We start from the raw sequence: 17344 nt of genomic DNA on the forward strand, positions 1-17344 counted from the left end.
ATGCGTGGTTGTCCCTACGGTGGGCTTCCCGCGTTCTGTGCTCCTTGGGGGCTGTTGGTGGCCTGGGTCTGGGGGCCCCCTCAGCCTGCTTCTGATTACTGGGGGGGGGGGGGGGGGGGGGGGGATTGTGGCCCTATACACTGATATTTAAGAAGAAAAAAAAAAGGAAATGAAATGACCTCCATCACAGATCATCTGTATGCACGGAGGATAGGAGTCAATGATGAGGTACTCGGTTTCACAGGGCATAAATGTAACATTGCTCAGCATTACTCAAAGGGGTTGATGTGGTATTTTTCAAAATGAGAAATCCAGTTCAGAGTCTATGGATAATTATCCCCAAGTGTACCTGTACATTTAGGATATAGAAAAATTTTCAGTTTAAGTAGTCGGCCTCCACGGGTCCAGCAGGGGCCTGGATGCATACATGGGTAAAGTGTAGTGCACCGATAACATTGGGGAAGCCTGAGGGAGATGATGAACTTAATGCAAATACTTCAGCCAATAGGTTGTTTTACATTATCGGCTGTTCTAAATGTGGAGCAGCAGCCTGAAAGGACAGAGGTCAAAATTCTTCTGTACACATGCCATCCACAATCTTGCCCCCCCGACATTCACAATACTGACACTCTCCCTCTGTTCAAGTCTTAACTCAAAACCCATCCGTTCAATTCAATTCAAATTCAATTCAAAAATACTTTATTTATCCCAGAGGGAAATTAAATGTTGATGTAACTCAATTAAATCAAGGAGTTATTATAGATGCTGATGGCTGTGAGCAGGAAAGATTTCCTGTAGCAGTCCGTTTTGCATCCAAACTGAAGAAGCCTTTGACTGAAGAGACTCTGTTTTCCGATAACAGTCTCATGGAGAGGATGTTCAGGGTTGTCCATAATTCTCTTGATTTTATGCAAAATCCTTCTTTGCATTATTGTCTCCAGAGGTTCCACAGTCGTCCCCAGAACAGAACCAGCCTTCCTTATCAGGTTGTTGAGTCTTTTTAGGTCCCTGGTTCTGATGCTGCTGCCCCAACAGATGACGCAAGAGGAAATGACGCTCTCAACAACAGACTTGTAGAAGATCTGCAACATCTTGTTGCAAACCTTGAATGACCTTAGCTTCCTCAAGAAGTACAGTCTGCTCTGTCCTTTCTTGTAGATGGCTTCACTGTTGTGTCTCCAGTCCAGTCTGTTGTCCAGATGAACACCAAGGTATTTATATTCCTCAACCACCTCCACTTCTTCTCCCATGATGGAAACAGGGTTTGATCTGACCCTGTTTCTCCTGAAATCTACAATCATCTCCTTTGTTTTGTTAACATTCAAGATGAGATGATTGTTCCCACACCATGCCACAAAGCGGTCCACCAGCTCTCTGTACTCAGCTTCATGTCCATCTCTGATACACCCGACAACTGCAGAGTCATCTGAATATTTCTGTAGATGACAGGAGTCTGACTTGTACTGGAAGTCTGAAGTGTACAGAGTGAAAAGGAATGGTGAGAGTACAGTCCCCTGAGTACAATCCCCTGTGGTGCTCCTGTGCTGCTGATTTACTGGTTAGACACACAATTCTTTAGTCTGACAAACTGTGGTCTGTTTGTCAGGTAGTCATTAATCCAGGTGATTGTTGAGGCCTCCACCTGAGTCTTCTGGAGTTTAAGATGAAGCAGATCAGGCTGAATTGTGTTAAATGCACTGGAGAAATCAAAGAACATGATCCTCACAGTGCTGCCTGCTTTGTCCAGATGACAGTGGGTTTGTTGAAACAGGTGTATGATAGCGTCTTCAACTCCAACTCCATGGCGATAAGCAAACTGCAGGGGGTCCTGATATGTGCTGGTTTGCTTACACAGGTGGATCAACAGGAGTCTCTCCAGGACCTTCATGATGTAGGATGTCAGGGCAACAGGTCTGTAGTCATTGATGTCTGAAGGGTGAGTTTTCTTTGGTACCGGAACCAGACAGGATGTCTTCCACAACAGTGGTACCTTCTCTTGGGTCAAGCTAAGGTTGAAAAGGTGTTGCAGAATCCCACAAAGCTGCTCTGCACAGGCCTTCAGGACTCAGGGGCTGACACCATCTGGACCTTCAGCCTTGTTCCGGTTCAGTCTCTCCAACTGCCTCTTCATCTGACTTCTAGAAACAGAAAAGTGGGAGGCAAAGGGGACAGCAGCATCTCCTGATTTGGCTGAAGACAAACTAGTGGAAGCAGAAGAATCCATGACTGAGGTGGAGGTGGAGATGTTACAGGAAAGCTGTGGGTCAGAGGAGGGTGGGATGTCTCTTTGGCTGGGAACAGGAGGGGAGGATGGTGAGCTTGTTCCTGAACTGAACCTGTTGAAGAATGTGTTCAGCTCATTTGCTCTGTCAAGACTTCCATCCATCCGATCCTCCCTCTGCTTGAGGCCTGTGATCTTCTTCATTCCTGACCACACATCTCTGATATTGTTCCTCTGCAGTTTACTCTCAAGCTTCTTTCTATACACCTCCTTGCTCTCTCTGATCTTGACTTTGAGCTGCTTCTGTATACTCCTCAGTAACTCCCTGTCTCGCTCCCTAAAGGCTCTTTTTTTCTTGTTCAATAGTTCCTTTAGCTCACTGGTGATCCAGGGTTTGTTATTAGGGAAGCATCTCACTGTTCTGGTGGGGATGGTGTTGTCCACACAGAAGTTTATATAGTCAGTCACACACTCAGTCATGGCATTAATGTCCTCTCCATGTGGCTTACAAAGAGAAATCCAATCGGTTGCATCAAAACAACCCTGTAAGGCTTCTTCAGCTTCCTGTGACCACTTTCTAACAGTCCTTTTTGTGACAGGTAGTCTCTGGACAAGGGGTTTATATGCTGAACAGAGAAAAACAAGGTTGTAATCTGATTTACCCAGGGGAGGTCTTGATTTGGAATTGTATGAATCCTTGACATTTGTGTAAAACAAATCCAATATCTTGTTTTCTCTGGTAAAGCAGCTGACAAACTGTTGAAAAGTTGGCAGTGTAGCAGAGAGTGAGGCATGATTAAAATCACCAGATATTGCCACAAAAGAATTGGGGTGTTGTGTCTGTATCTTAGCAACAACGGAACTGATGACATCACATGCAGTGTCGGCAACAGCTGAGGGTGGAATGTAAACAGCCACCAAAACAACACTGGTGAACTCTCTTGGCAAATAATATGGACGAAAACTTACTGCCAATAGTTCAATGTCAGGACTGCAGAGACAACTCTTCACAGTAACATGTCCTGGGTGACACCATCTGTTGTTGACAAGCACTGCCAATCCACCCCCTTTCCTTTTCCTGCTACTCTTTAAATCTCGATCTGCTCGTACAGTCAGGAAGCCCGGCAGAGAGACGCTGGAGTCGGGGATATGATCCTGCAGCCATGTCTCAGTAAAACACATAATGCTACATTCCCGATATTCTTGCTGAGTCCTTGTCAAGGCTAGAAGTTCATCCAACTTGTTAGCTAACGATCTTACATTGCCCATGATGACGGATGGCAGAGATGGTTTGAACTTCTTCTTTCTTTCTCTCCTCTTTGCTCCTGCTCTGCATCCACGACGCCTCCTTTTCAATTCCAGTGGGATTTCTGGCTTCAGTTGTCGAATTATTTCTGCTTTTCCAATGTTAATCAGCTGCTCCCTGTTGTAAACCACCCTGTTGCTATGGTTATGCATCATATCAAAAGAGCTAAATATACAAAAGTATTGGGAAAAATCAATCCAGCTGCACAGCATCCAAGGCAGGAAGGAACAGTTGTCCAAAAAATGCAATTTCTTCCAAGAAAAAACAGGAATGAAATTTAGAAAAAAAAGAAATTCTCAATGTGAGGTACAGAGCTATTCCAACGTGCTGCCACCCTCAGCGGCGCATTCTAGAACATAAATTCAAGTGTGCTTACCTCCAGTGATTGCTCCGTTCTGTGTATTTTTAATATGGTATGATGTTTTAATTCCTGCGTTTTAATCTAATATCTTGTTTGTACAGTGTCCTTGACTGTTTTGAAAGGAGCTTTCAATAATTTGTATTATTAACATTATTACCTGTCCCCCATTTTTCTGAGTCTGGTCCTACGTGGGTGTAGATCGGAAGTTTGTTAGGTATTGATTAGTTTTAATGAATACCATGTTCTTTCTCATTTAATTTCATGTTCAATACGTGTCTATAGTTGCGTTTCTTTAGTTGCACTGGCACCGACTGATTGATTTGTCGAGACAGTGAAAGTGGTGATATGATAACCAGTTTTTGTTTCGTTTTTTATACAAGACATGAGTTGCGGGAGCGCAGAATTGTTGGTGGACATTTCTTTTGGGAGTCTGTTTCAGCCGGTCGGACATTCTTTGAGACGCAGCTAAGCTAAGCGTCAATTTTAGCCTGCCCAGGAGCAGGCTAGTTCAGCGGCATAAGTTACCATGGTTACTCAGCGGGCATTCAAATAAACCATGTTCGTGGAACGGAACTCTCTCTAAGATTAACCAGAACTATCGAAAAAAGCCAGGGTTTCCACTAAGCCCGCTTCGTGGAACACCCCTCAGGTGGTGAGAGGGAGAGTCAGGACCACAGTATGTGCTAATGGGCTGCTCTCAGCTCAGACAAAATAACAACAACAAAGTGCAGCGTTGAACGGGGCCCCCTTCAACCATTTCCAAATGTCATTCCAGACCCGGATGTAATGAGCCTCAGTGCAGAGTTGAATGGTTAATTGCTGAACAGGGAAAATAATTTGTCACCATAGCTTCCTTTAGGTTCCAAACTTTGTTTGCATAATGTGTTCATAGATAAGTGTCATTTAGTGTCAGACTTGGGTTCCCAAACTCTGGGCCTCTTTTTCCGGTTGTTGTAAAGCTGCAGGGAATTGGGCCAGGGATGTGACCCCTGAATGATGACCCAAGATGTAATAAAATAAGTTTATTTGTCTGTGAGATCAGTCAAGTAGATGTCTGAGTTTTGTTGCAGGTGGTTCAGATATGCCTTTTGATAACGACAAGGAGGAAGAGAAGGGAGGAGGACAAAGAGTCTGTAACTATGCTAGCAGGTGTAAAAGGCTCATAGATGTAGCCCATTAAAAGGACTCAACAATGAACTGGCACTTCTACTTGCTGCTTTTTCTGTATCAAGATTAAAAGAATACTTGCAACAAAAAAACAAAAAAAAAAACACAGAAAGAACAAACAAAAAAAACCTTTTGCTTAAATGAGCAATATCTACAACTAGCAGAGTGCCCATTCAAAACATGCCTGTTTCGGAATAAGACAATTGTGGTTTAGGCAGTGTGTTCCGCGTGAGATGAAGGAACAGAACTCACATGATATTAAAGTATATTTTCAGTGAAAAACATTAAAACAGCACATATTGCTCTAAAGAAATGGATTGTCCTAAGTAACATTGGCTTTCTTTCCCAAGAGACATATAGCAGTTGGATTTTTTTAAACCTCCTGTTGGTCAGGCCCGAGAGTGGAGGACGCAGGAGCACGAGATTATGTATCCAAAAGCTTTTATTTGAGGAGCAGAAGTTTATCAAATCTCTCCAGAGATAAACAAAACAGGCTATGGAAGTTATTAATTATTACATAATAATTACTTAGTATAGTATAGTACTATAGTATCTATTATTACATACTTACTTCTATATATCTATGAAAATTTATCAAAATCAAAAGCACTCCACTATAAGGAGGAACAAACAAAAGGACTATCAAAATTTAACTTTAACTAAATATCACTCCTGCTACGGAGGAAAAATAAATAACCTCTGCTGAAAAATCGGAGGCACTACACTATGAAAATTCATTAAACAAAAAAAAAACAAGAATGCTATGAAAAACTTAAACTGGTACTTTAGCACGACTATTTTATCAAAAGTTAACAAGAACAAAAAATTCTCTCTTGGCGAGGATACAACAAAAAGGTAATCTTGGAACTTGGCTTGGAACAGGCTTGGAAAAGGCAAGAGTGATGCACGTAAGATTAACTGATACAACACACTACTGGCACAAGACAAGGGGAGACGCAGACTCTTATGCACACAGGGATAATAGGGAACAGGTGGAATCATTCACACAACAATCAGACTGGAACACGAGAGGAAAGGCAAGTGACCTGAAACGAGAGGGAGAGTTAATATTTAAAAATAAAACAGGAAATGACGAGACATGACATGGAGACGAGACAAAAAACCCACTTTTTTGCTGTGATGGATTTTATGCATTTCATTGATGGTTCAGGAAACATTAAAGTCTGGCACGTTTACAAGAAAAATGTTCATTAACCTCCAAATGTCAAAACATGCTCTGTTTGACTGTAGGCACAGCCACTACCCTTCCGTTAGAGGTGGCGGTGCTGGGCCACCACCCGTTTTACGGGCACCTGTTTGAACAATGTTTTTTACATTTCATCTTAAACTGGTGCCAAGTGCGCTTCTCCCCCGCGGGATTGCATCTAAATGAAATAAATGAATGGGTTACCATTCAAGCAGTTTTCCCCTGTTATATCATTGTGATTGCAAAGGACTACATTTAAACTTACGCTTTTGTAGCTGCAGCGGTGTTGCACTTCTTTCTAAAAACGTGTTGAAACTCGCCGTATGAGCGCATTAAGATTTCCAATTCGAGGTTGGTGAAAAACTTAGCCCCTCGTCTTCCCCGTTGCCATGGTGACTCGTCGAATTGATGCTGGCTTTTTAAAGTTGTGGTGCACACGCAAAACTCAAGGTGAAACTACTCAGAGTTGACTAAACTCACTCAAATCAGCGTTTCTGGAACCGAAAACTCTTTTCTATCTCAGAGTAGATCAACTCAGAGTTCAGGAATAGACTCAGAGTTTGTTGAACCTGCTTTTTGAAACGGACCCCATATCTGTGAATTTTAAAAACAACACTAATTACTGGCTCTCAACTTTCTTTTGAAGTCGAATAGTTTTTGTTTTTTGTTTCTATTTGTTAAACTCAGAAATTGAATTAAGAGATAAGGTCAATAATGTCAGAATATTTTCCCAAACAATCATTGGAAAAATTTGAATTCCATGCCAGATTTTTAGACATTCTTCTTTAAGAAGAAACAAAAAAAATCCCTTCAAAATTAAGACGATATAGTTTTGAGAAAAGAAGAAACCTTCAGAGCAACTTCCAAAATAGCTGCAAAATATCAATAGGTGCTGTTCAGAAGGCATCACCACTTTCTGACCTTCTCAACATTAAGAGGCCAAGGGCAATTTTGCCTGCAGAGGTGAAGTTTCACTGTGTCTATTTTGAGTGATAGATGCTAAACTGTTTCTCAACTGATAGCTTAACTTGATGACTCACGTACAATTGTAGTTTCTGCACCAATAGTCAGGAAGTGGCTCCAGGTAACAAAGTTACATGGCCTCGTGCAAAAAATCATTCCTTCATTTCCAAAATCAAAATGAAAAGACAGATATTGGCTAAGGACACTCTTCAGTATTGTGCTTATGTCTTGAGTCACCCTTTATTTCTTTTTATATAGCCAACACAAAATTAGGCTTGGGAATCGAGAACCGGTTCCGTGTGTTTCAATTCCATGGAACCGTTTGGCAGCTCGTTTAATGATTCTCTTATCGATTCCAGACAGCACGGTTTATGTAACGTTATTTACGCAAGGTACACACGAATGATTCAGTAAGCCCGACTTGACGTGGTGTAGTTGCTAGGTTACGCAGGTGACGCTCGTGTCGTGCATGCGCCAAGTACAGAATGTTATTAATATAAATTAATATGCGTGTGCCAGGAAGGAAATGTCAGTTGAAATCAGTTACTTGTGACAGTCAGTCGTGTACATTGTATCCGGAGAACAAACCCCAACAGACGGAAGAAAAGTTGTTTAGTTTTCAGTTACGATAGTTTAACTTTAGTTTTTACAAGTCTTTATGGCGCCCACTAGGTTAAAACGGTTGAAAGTTTGGCTTCATTTCACGTTACACAAGGATGGCAACAGGGTGTTTTGCAACCATTGTAAATTAGTGATAACATCGGCGGGAGTGAATACATCAAATATGCACAAACGTCTGCGCACACAACATGGGATTTCTTTAAACGAGTGTTGCGTTTTTGATGCCCTTCGGACTGACAGCAGTCAAGCTAAAGCTATGACCACCATGACATTTGGGGCTAACACGGAAGGCAACTCTGGTGGCAAGTAGCTATCCCACTGACTGTCCTTTATGTGGTTCCTAGTAAATCATGTACCACGCCATTTCTGGAAATAAACCCATTTCCTACCTCTCCTTGGGGTAATTAAGGGAGTTTATTTTTCTGGTTAATCCAGCCGTTCCTTGCTAGCATGTTTAATTAGCTGGAATTCTTACTTGATGGCATCCGTAGGGAAGAATTCTAGCTGTTGCAATAAATGTAGCTAATGAAACGTGCTAGTAAGTTGCTCCATCGTTGGATTCAGGGAGCCAGAGAAAGGTGACGCTCATTTATTTAAATTATCGGGAGGTGGGAAATGAGTTTATTTCCCGAAATTGTACAGTATTGCTTTTTCATTAAACGAACGCCTTCTCCGTAAGATTTAGAACAAGATGACCGGGACGAGACGGGTAGTCTGGCTGGCTCAGAGGCTGGCAGCACTTGCTCCCGTTCACTACCTCTGGCTTCTATTTTCGTCGAGGCAGGCAGAAATAAAATGTCCCAGGCAAAGGTAGAAGAATGTCACCGGGCAGTTACCAAGTTTGTTGTTAAGGGTTTGCACCCATTTTCTACAGTAGACGCCCCTGAATTTCGGTAGGTGAATGTGAGGTTGTTGTCAGATTATCAGATGTCAGATTATCTAAATAGAATATTTTCCTCCACATTAAACATATGTTTACACTCATTCATTCTCATATGTTTTCTAGGGAGATGACAAAGGTTCTCAATCCAAAATACAAAGCCCCAAGCAGAGAAAGCTTAACCAACCACTTGATCCCTGCTTGGTATGGTGTTGAAAAGGGAAATCTGATCTCTGACACACACACACACACACACACACACACACACACACACACACACACACACACACACACACACACACACACTTGTTATTAGAGATTAATAAGTAACTGTCACAATAGACTTACATTTGCTTGTAGAGTCAACAACTTATCTAGTGTATTTAAGTTTCTTCTTATATTCGTTTTTCATTAAAACAAAGATAAATGTTACATACTCTTCAGTATTTGCTACATTTCCATATTGCCAGTTGCACATTGCTGTGGACATCTTGACCTTGTTGAGTTTGTAAGGTCGTGTGATATTTAAGTAAACAAAGTTGATGCTTATCAAACTGTTTGTTCTCCTTTTTTCCCCAAATTGGAATCGATAAGAGAATCGATAAGGAATTGAATCATTTCACAGAATCGATAAGGGAATCGGAATCGTAAAAATCTTATCAATTCCCATCCCTACACATAATAGATGCAGCAATTTTTTTAAACATGTGAAAACATACATGGAATTACAGTATACAAGCCAAAAGCAGTTTGCACAATTCTAACGAACTTCAAAAGTAAATATTTGGTCTGAGCAACTTTATTCTTCAACACAGCCTGAACCGTCTTAGACAAGCTTTCTGTCATTTCTTTAAGTAATCTTCAGGAATAGTTCTCCAGGCTTCTTGAAGGACAACACTCTTCTTTGGATGTTGACTGCCTTTTATTCTGTTCTCTGTCAACAGGATCCTACACTGCTTCAGTAATGTTGAAGTCCGGGCTTTGGGGAGGATTCATCCTTCCATAAGATCTGCTGCCACTGATTTTCAGTCCACTTCTTGTATCAATTGGCATACCTCAGCCTTTCCTCCCCATTTCCCTTCTTTAAGAATGGCTTCTTGACAGCTACCTTTCCATGGAGACCATATGTGATCAGGGTTCAGTGTATAGCAACTGATGGTCAAATTTCTTAAGATTTTTTCAGGAGGAGAAATAGGTGTGGTAGAAATCTTCAGAGATTGCCATGAAAGGACTGGAGTGTAGTTTTTGTGGCTTGGCAACAACTGCGCTGATGAACAGGTAACACAAGTGTGCTGTCTCGGTAGACAAAATGGACAGGAACTCAAAGCAAACTAACACCTGGGGTGCAGAGATGCTCCTTCTTAGTGACATGTCCAGGATTACACTATCTGTTGCTAGCACGAATTGTAATCCCTCATCCTTTAACCTTCCACTGTTACCTGTCTGCAGTCTCTGTCTGCTCGTATAGTCTGACAGCTGAAAGCAGACTTTCCTTCCTGATAATCCTGCTACATCCTCACCAGGGCTTCAAGTTTTTATATGATTGAGAACTTCATGAGTCTGGTTCTGCTGGAGGTTTCTCTCTTTTAAAAGAGAGTTTTTCCTTTCAACTGACACCTTGTGCATGCTCAGAATGTTGGATTGAATTGAGAAGAGGTTTTGATGTAATCTGTTGGTTTCCTTAGCAAGGCAATTTTTAATTTAATTCGCGTTGAATTAATATATAATTGCATTACAGGGAATGGGATTGCGTTTGGCTGGAATTGAACTGAAGTGACTTTCATCAACATTTGTTGTGATTTGGTGCTATATCAATAAAACTAAGTTGAATTGCACTTCTCATGATGATCAAGGGAAGAAATGGTTTAAACTTCCCTCTACTTTTCTCTGTTATGCTTTGCATCCAAGACATCTCCTCTTCAACTCATCTGGATTTGTTGTCTTATTCCAGACATTACATAGGATTTGGAAAGCTTAATAAGATGCTCCCACATGCAAACTATTTTCTGGTTTTCATGGGCCAGAGTTACCAGGAAAAATCATTACAGTAGCACGGCATTCAAATCAACATAGACTAATAACAGAAACCACATGAAACTATGTGAGTTGGAGGAGTGAAGCAAGCATACACATGTTACTGTTAAGAAAAGGGGAATGCTAGAAAGATACATTCATTGAGCAATGCTTGTTCTTGAAACTGTGGTGAACACCTTCTGTTAAAACAACTTTTTGTCAAAATATGTAAACGACTCATCCATACAACTTCAAACTTGGCAAACTATTCACTTCGGTCCAATGCACCCACCAAGTTTGAGGATGATTAGATGAGCATCTGAAGTAACCATAAATGTATAGTCTGGGCTAATAGGGACACTGTGGATGCACTTACAAAACTTATTCAAATAAATCTACAGTTTAGATGTTGAGTTGCTTCTTAGGATAGCTCAGGTTTTTTCACTGGCTGGTGTTGATATACGGTAAGTGAGGAGGGATCATCTGCTAGAGACTGGAAATCTGCAGTGTCATGGATTTTCTTCTTTTAGCTTAAGCGAGAATTAAGGAAAACTCAACAATGCCATTCTTGTGATGGCATTAAAGGAACAGGAGAAATGTATCTTCTGAGCACCATCTCTGCTAAATTAGGGGGTAATCTATCAAACATTTGAGGGTTTTTATTTAGTCCGAAGAAAAGAGATGGATCCACCAGCGGTTCAACGCTGACCTTGTCAGAGCTAATAAATCTGTTTTGAGTTATTACTGACCTAACGCACCTACTTCTCACCCATGAAAACATCCAGTAAGATTCCTTAGGGATGATTTATGTTTGTTTGAGTGTTTGAACATATTATATGGTCGAACTCTCCTGAAAACTTTTAAATAGACTTTGACCCAGGATTATTGTAATCATGTTTTTGAAAGAATATTCCATTTGAAAACAAAAATGTCCAACCCTTCTGCTTTTATTTTAAAAAATGGAAACACTTAAAAGTAATTTAAAGTTATAATATTACTCCATTAACGGTCTCAGCCTCTAAAGACACGTTATTGCGTGGAATTTACAGCAATGAGAAAAAATAAACTACATGACTGTGTGTTGAGGTGAAATAGGAGAGCTGTGAAGAGGAGCAAAAAGAAGCAGAGTGAAATATTTAACCTTCGAGCTGTGGCATTGTAATGAACTCTTTGCCTGGCTGTCAAGTTTGTAAAGAGCAATTTCCATGTCATATTTGATCAAATGTGATGTTGTTGAAAGAGGGCTTTTGCCCACATTCCCTTCTCAAGTGTCCAGGCTACTTTACATTCTGTGTAACAGTTTCCCTGAGGAAAGTCAAACAGATTAGGTACATGCCAAATGTACGTGAAGAACATATTTGTGGAAAAATTATATGCTTGTTACAATTGGCAAAGATTTTCCACCTTTAGTATCCATGAGCTTGGTACAAGCCCTCACTGAAAGATTCTGAAAAATTCATGAATTTGGTTCTCTTTTGATGTGTAATTCCATCCATCCATCCATTTTCTATACCGCTGAATCCGTCGGTCAGGTCGCGGGGGGGCTGGAGCCTATCCCAGCGGTCAATGGGCGAGAGGCGGGGTACACCCTGGACAGGCCGCCAGTTGATGTGTAATTATCATGATTAATATATTAGGCTGTTGTTTCTCATTTAGAATAGTATTGAGATTGTATATACCAATGACAACGTCAATACTAAAAGTCTTGTGCATGGTGGTGAACCAATCAAACCCACTTTCATATAACCCTGACGCAGCAGACGATTGTTTCACAGAACCATCTAGGAGGTCCTCTGTAGAAACCATTTGGAATAGGACAGATAATTGAAAAAAGTTAAAAATAAAATAAAATAAAAGTTAGAAACTCGTAAATTCAAACCAATTAGAGGAATTAAGCAGAACACAGAACCAGCGAGGGCAAGGAACTGCTGTTGCTGATTGTTGTCACCTCTAAAACCTCCAGAGCAAACAGAGAAGGATGCTGATTGCTCCGAACATTTAGCTTGGAACCCGGCATGATGGATCTTCAAGCAGTCTTGCAAATCACATGGCAATCCAGCTGCTTGACATGGTACCTTTTATTCATTTAAGTCCTGAACTGAGAAGATGTGAAAAGAACAGAAAATGTCTTTGTGAGCTCATGTGCAAACAAAAAGGACAATTCTCAGAAAAATGTACTAAGAGTGAGTGCGCATTAACAGTTGCTGCTTGATAGCTTTTTTTTAAAGCTCAATTTTATTTATTTTTCATTTATTGTTTTTTCCAACTCCTTTAAACATTTTCACTTCAAACACAAGTGCTGTTGTATAAATAGGTGCACAGAGCATATACCGTTGGAAAGCTGAGATTTTTGCATTTTAATTAGTGCCCCCAGTGGGAACAATCAATGCCAAAAACAATCAAAACTGGAGGCAACTTACCTTAAAGGCTTCCTGGTAATTCACTGATCAAAAGTTTCCTCATTAAAAAGGATCCTAAAAATCTAACTCACTAAGGTTTTTTGCCCAAAGAATAATTTTTTCACTATATTTTAAAAAATATATATTTTTTTTTATTTATATAGCGCCAAGTACAAAAAATATCATCTCAAGGCACTTAAATAATAAAGTCCAATTCAAGCCAATTGGAATTCAATTCATTGTAATCATAATTATTTACAAAATAATCCAATTCATTCATATGGAGCCAATTCAAAAACAATTTCCTAGCTAAGGAAACCAACAGATTGTACCGAAACTTGTCTTCAGTCTAATCTCCCATCCTGAGCGTGCCTGAGGCGACTGTGGAAAGGAACGACTCCCTTTTAACAGGAAGAAACTTCTGGCAGAACTAGACTCAGGAAGGGTGGCCATCCGCCTTGACCAGCTGGGGTTTGAGAAGACAGAAAAGAGGGGGAGAAAAAAACACTGTAACACCATTCAAAGGATATCTGTTGGAACAGGGAAACACGAGTTAATGACCACAATAATGTCACATGTACATAACATCTGTAAACACAATGTTTTACACCCACTGTTCCCACTATCAGTGGGCTATCTGCACTGTTCCCTTACCTGTATTTATTGTTTTTCTTACTCTGTTATATTGTAATTTTTCCTCCGTATTTATTGTATTGTCTTGGGTTATTGCACATGCTACTGCACACGTGCACTTTATGTTGTGTTGTGTAGTTACTGTTCTGTGTAGCACCTTGGTCCTGGAGGAACATTGTTTCGTTTCACTGTGTACTGTACTTGACTTGATATCATTTGAGAAATTAAACAGGGGAAAAAGAGAGTAAAGTGAGGAAAGGTGTGACAGACAGATGAGCTCCCCCAGCAGTCTAGGCCTATAGCAGCTTAAAGGTGGGGTCTGAGATCTTGGAAAAACGGTTCCTGCAAGCTATATTTTTGAAAATACACAACCTAGCCTCTCCCTTCAGCCCACCCCTCGAAACCACGCCTTCAAAACACATGAATGAGTCACGAGTCTGTGAACGCGCAGGGGGGAGGGGTAAGGGGGGCTGACGGTTGATTGGCGTGTCAGAATCCAATAGAAGTAACTCTCATCATTACTTCTATTGGTCAGACATTTCCTCTTGCTACACCCTCTACAATGGAAAAAAAGATTTCGTTTTTTTTCCATTCTAAACATTCTATTTTAGTGGGTGCAATGAGGTCGTGAGGAGGTTTTCAGACAATATGATAAAAAATGCTCCAGAAAACATCACAGACCCCACCTTTAACTATGGGATGTTTAAAGCCAGTGCAAAATTTTGACTATTACAAATATGAATAAAATTTTAAAAAACTTTTTTTTTTTACCCCAAAGGGAAATTATATATTGGAGCTTACAATTGTTCAATATGGGGTACTCCACTCTTATTTCTGCTTACATCAGTCCTTATGTTACGTCCTTCAGTGCAATTGCAAACCTGTTCTCTTTTTGACTAGTACTTGTTAAGGCATATAGCAATGGTCTCATTCTTTGCTCTAACTAATAGGTCATAACTACAGTCATCTATGGGCATGTCTTTATCAAAAAATTGGAACGGATTCAAACATCTGTAACTCAGTTTCAGTAAAAAAATTGAGGGACTGTGTAAAACAAATCAAGGTTTGTACTGAAACTTACGTTAGGTCAAGAGGATACTGCTTCCTGCTTCTGAAGAGTGCAGACGTGTCTCTGCTTCCTCCTGCTGCTTACTGCTTTATTCGCTTTTAAATTACTCTACTTCTTTCCACAAGTCTTGGATATAATTTTATTCTTTTTCTTTTAATTGTATATTTGTAAACGGTATTAGCCCTCCTGTTTACAAAGAGAATCGGACAGAACAATGTCTCCTAACCCTGCAGTATCGGTGAGCTGCACACAGTGGCCCTCATTTATCAAGCCGTCGTAGAAAGCATCGTATATATGAGCGGAGAACTCGTCGTACGCAGAGACTCAAGTGAGATTTACAGAACATGCGTACCACACCAATCCCATCGTAAAACCGAGCGGCTGTTGATAAATCCGGCGGCTGAAATCCATCGTAATGATCCTAACCACGCCTTCTACAAAAGGGGGTTGAGAGGCCGCACCTCTAGAGTTTGCGACATGGATAGACGAAAGGCGGCAAAGAAACGCTGTCAACGCTGTTGACAGCTGGGACGGCTGTCAACAGCGTTGGCGATGTAAATCGCAGACCGGACGAGTTATGTATTTTCCCCTACTGTGATGGTCAATAAAATGTGATGAACTCCAGATTAAATGAAATCTAAAATTGAACGATGTTTTACTTTTTCTCCAATAAGATCAGGAAGAAGTGGTCCGATATGAAATTGGCCAAAAAAAGAAGGTCGCAGCTGTCCGACGCAGCATGTCGGACAGCGGGGGTGGGGGGTGGGGGTCCGATCCAGGTTTGGATTTGAGTGCCTTGGAGGAGAGGGTGGCTGGCCTGATCGGAGCTACGTCCTCATCGGGCGTGCCAGGGAAACTTGACACTGATGCGCCCATGTCAGAGCTCAAGAATGGTAAGAATGACTGCACACCCAAGACGTTTAAATAACACAGTTGCTTTAATATTCAACACAAATGAGTTTCCTAATCAAACTAATATTTTTCATTCACAGATGAATCCGAAATGGCATCCGGGCAACCTGACCCGCGCGACGAATACGCGGCCCCGTCAACATCCGAAGCCTCTGCCTCTGCCCCCCGGTCTGCAGCGTCACACCGGCCAGCCGTGTTGACCACAGAGGTCCTAGAAAGACAAACAGAGATCGTGAAGTGGATGATGGCTTTAACACACACCATGCAATCTATCGACAGTACATTGAAAGACATAAATGAAACACTGAAGTCACAGAATAAATGCTGAAAGAAATCGTCGTTCTCCTTTCTTTTTTCCTTGAATAACAGAATGCTTACCAAAAGTCAGAATCGCTGAATAAGTTCCTCTCTCCTCCTGAGCGCTCTTGGCTGTGCAGGCTGGTGGTAGGGATCTCTGGGTGCGGGGTCCTCTGGATGTACATCTGGAAATGGCACTCCATTTTTTTGGGCAATGTTATGGAGATCCCCGCATGCAATAATAATATTGCATACCTTTTCGGGCGTATAGGGTTCCCCCCGCAGCCGAGAGACAGATCCAGCTTTAGGAGCCCTATACACCTCTCCACAGTGGCACGCGTGCGCGTATGCGCAGTGTTAAAGCGCCTCTCCTGTTCGGTGTGAGGGTGCGCGGTTGAATAATAAGCCATCACTCTTCCAATTACGGAGTTGTACTTGTTTAATTTATTTAATTTGCGTTTATGTTTATATTTATGTTGAAGTCAAATAAAACATGGGCCTTCTTTGAAGTGATAAGTCTGTAATTTTAACCAAGGGATTTGTTGCGACTCCTGAGGCACGCACTAGTGACGCTGCTGTGTTGCAGTCACCGCAAGTCAAAATGGAAAAGTGCGTACACCGGCCTCAGACCTGTCGTGGCGATTTCATCTTTCCTGTGCTCACGATGGATTTGATAAATGCCAACCTTTGCGCAGAAAAGAACGTACACACGACCTACGCACGTTTTTCGTCTTACGCAAGTTTGATAAATGAGGGCCAGTGTGTGCAACTCTTTGCGAAGGTAGCACAGCTTTAGAAGAGGATTGAAACGCTGCAAGACATTCGTACCAACGAGGAATTTATTGACTCTATTATAGCTCCTGTGCAGGCTGTGGAGCCTTCATGTGCCAAAGGACTAACTCAGATATTTCTACACGGGATCACAGCTGATGTGGAATCTCACACTGCAGACCTGGCTGACACACTTCCCTGGATGTGTCCAAATGACACTGGAATATCTGGTGAGGCTCCCAAACCGGACGGTCTGACTGACATCTCCCACTGGAACAGTGTTGGTGCCAAACCCAAATCATCAACCCCAGCCAGGATCTGGTCTCATGTTGTCCGTCGCAGAGGTAAATCCAGCACGAAACCTAAACCTCCAGCACTCACTCCGCCACCTGAAGTTCTATTGCATAATAGATACGATCCGTTGACTCAAAATAGAGTGTGTGATGATGAATGTAACCCAAACATGAAGACAAACAAGAGAAATGGCCCCAAACCTCAGCCAAGGGCTAACCAGATCATCAAGA

The sequence above is a fragment of the Odontesthes bonariensis genome, chromosome 21 (assembly GCF_027942865.1).
Source record: "Odontesthes bonariensis isolate fOdoBon6 chromosome 21, fOdoBon6.hap1, whole genome shotgun sequence".
NCBI classification, from domain to species: Eukaryota; Metazoa; Chordata; class Actinopteri; order Atheriniformes; family Atherinopsidae; genus Odontesthes; species Odontesthes bonariensis.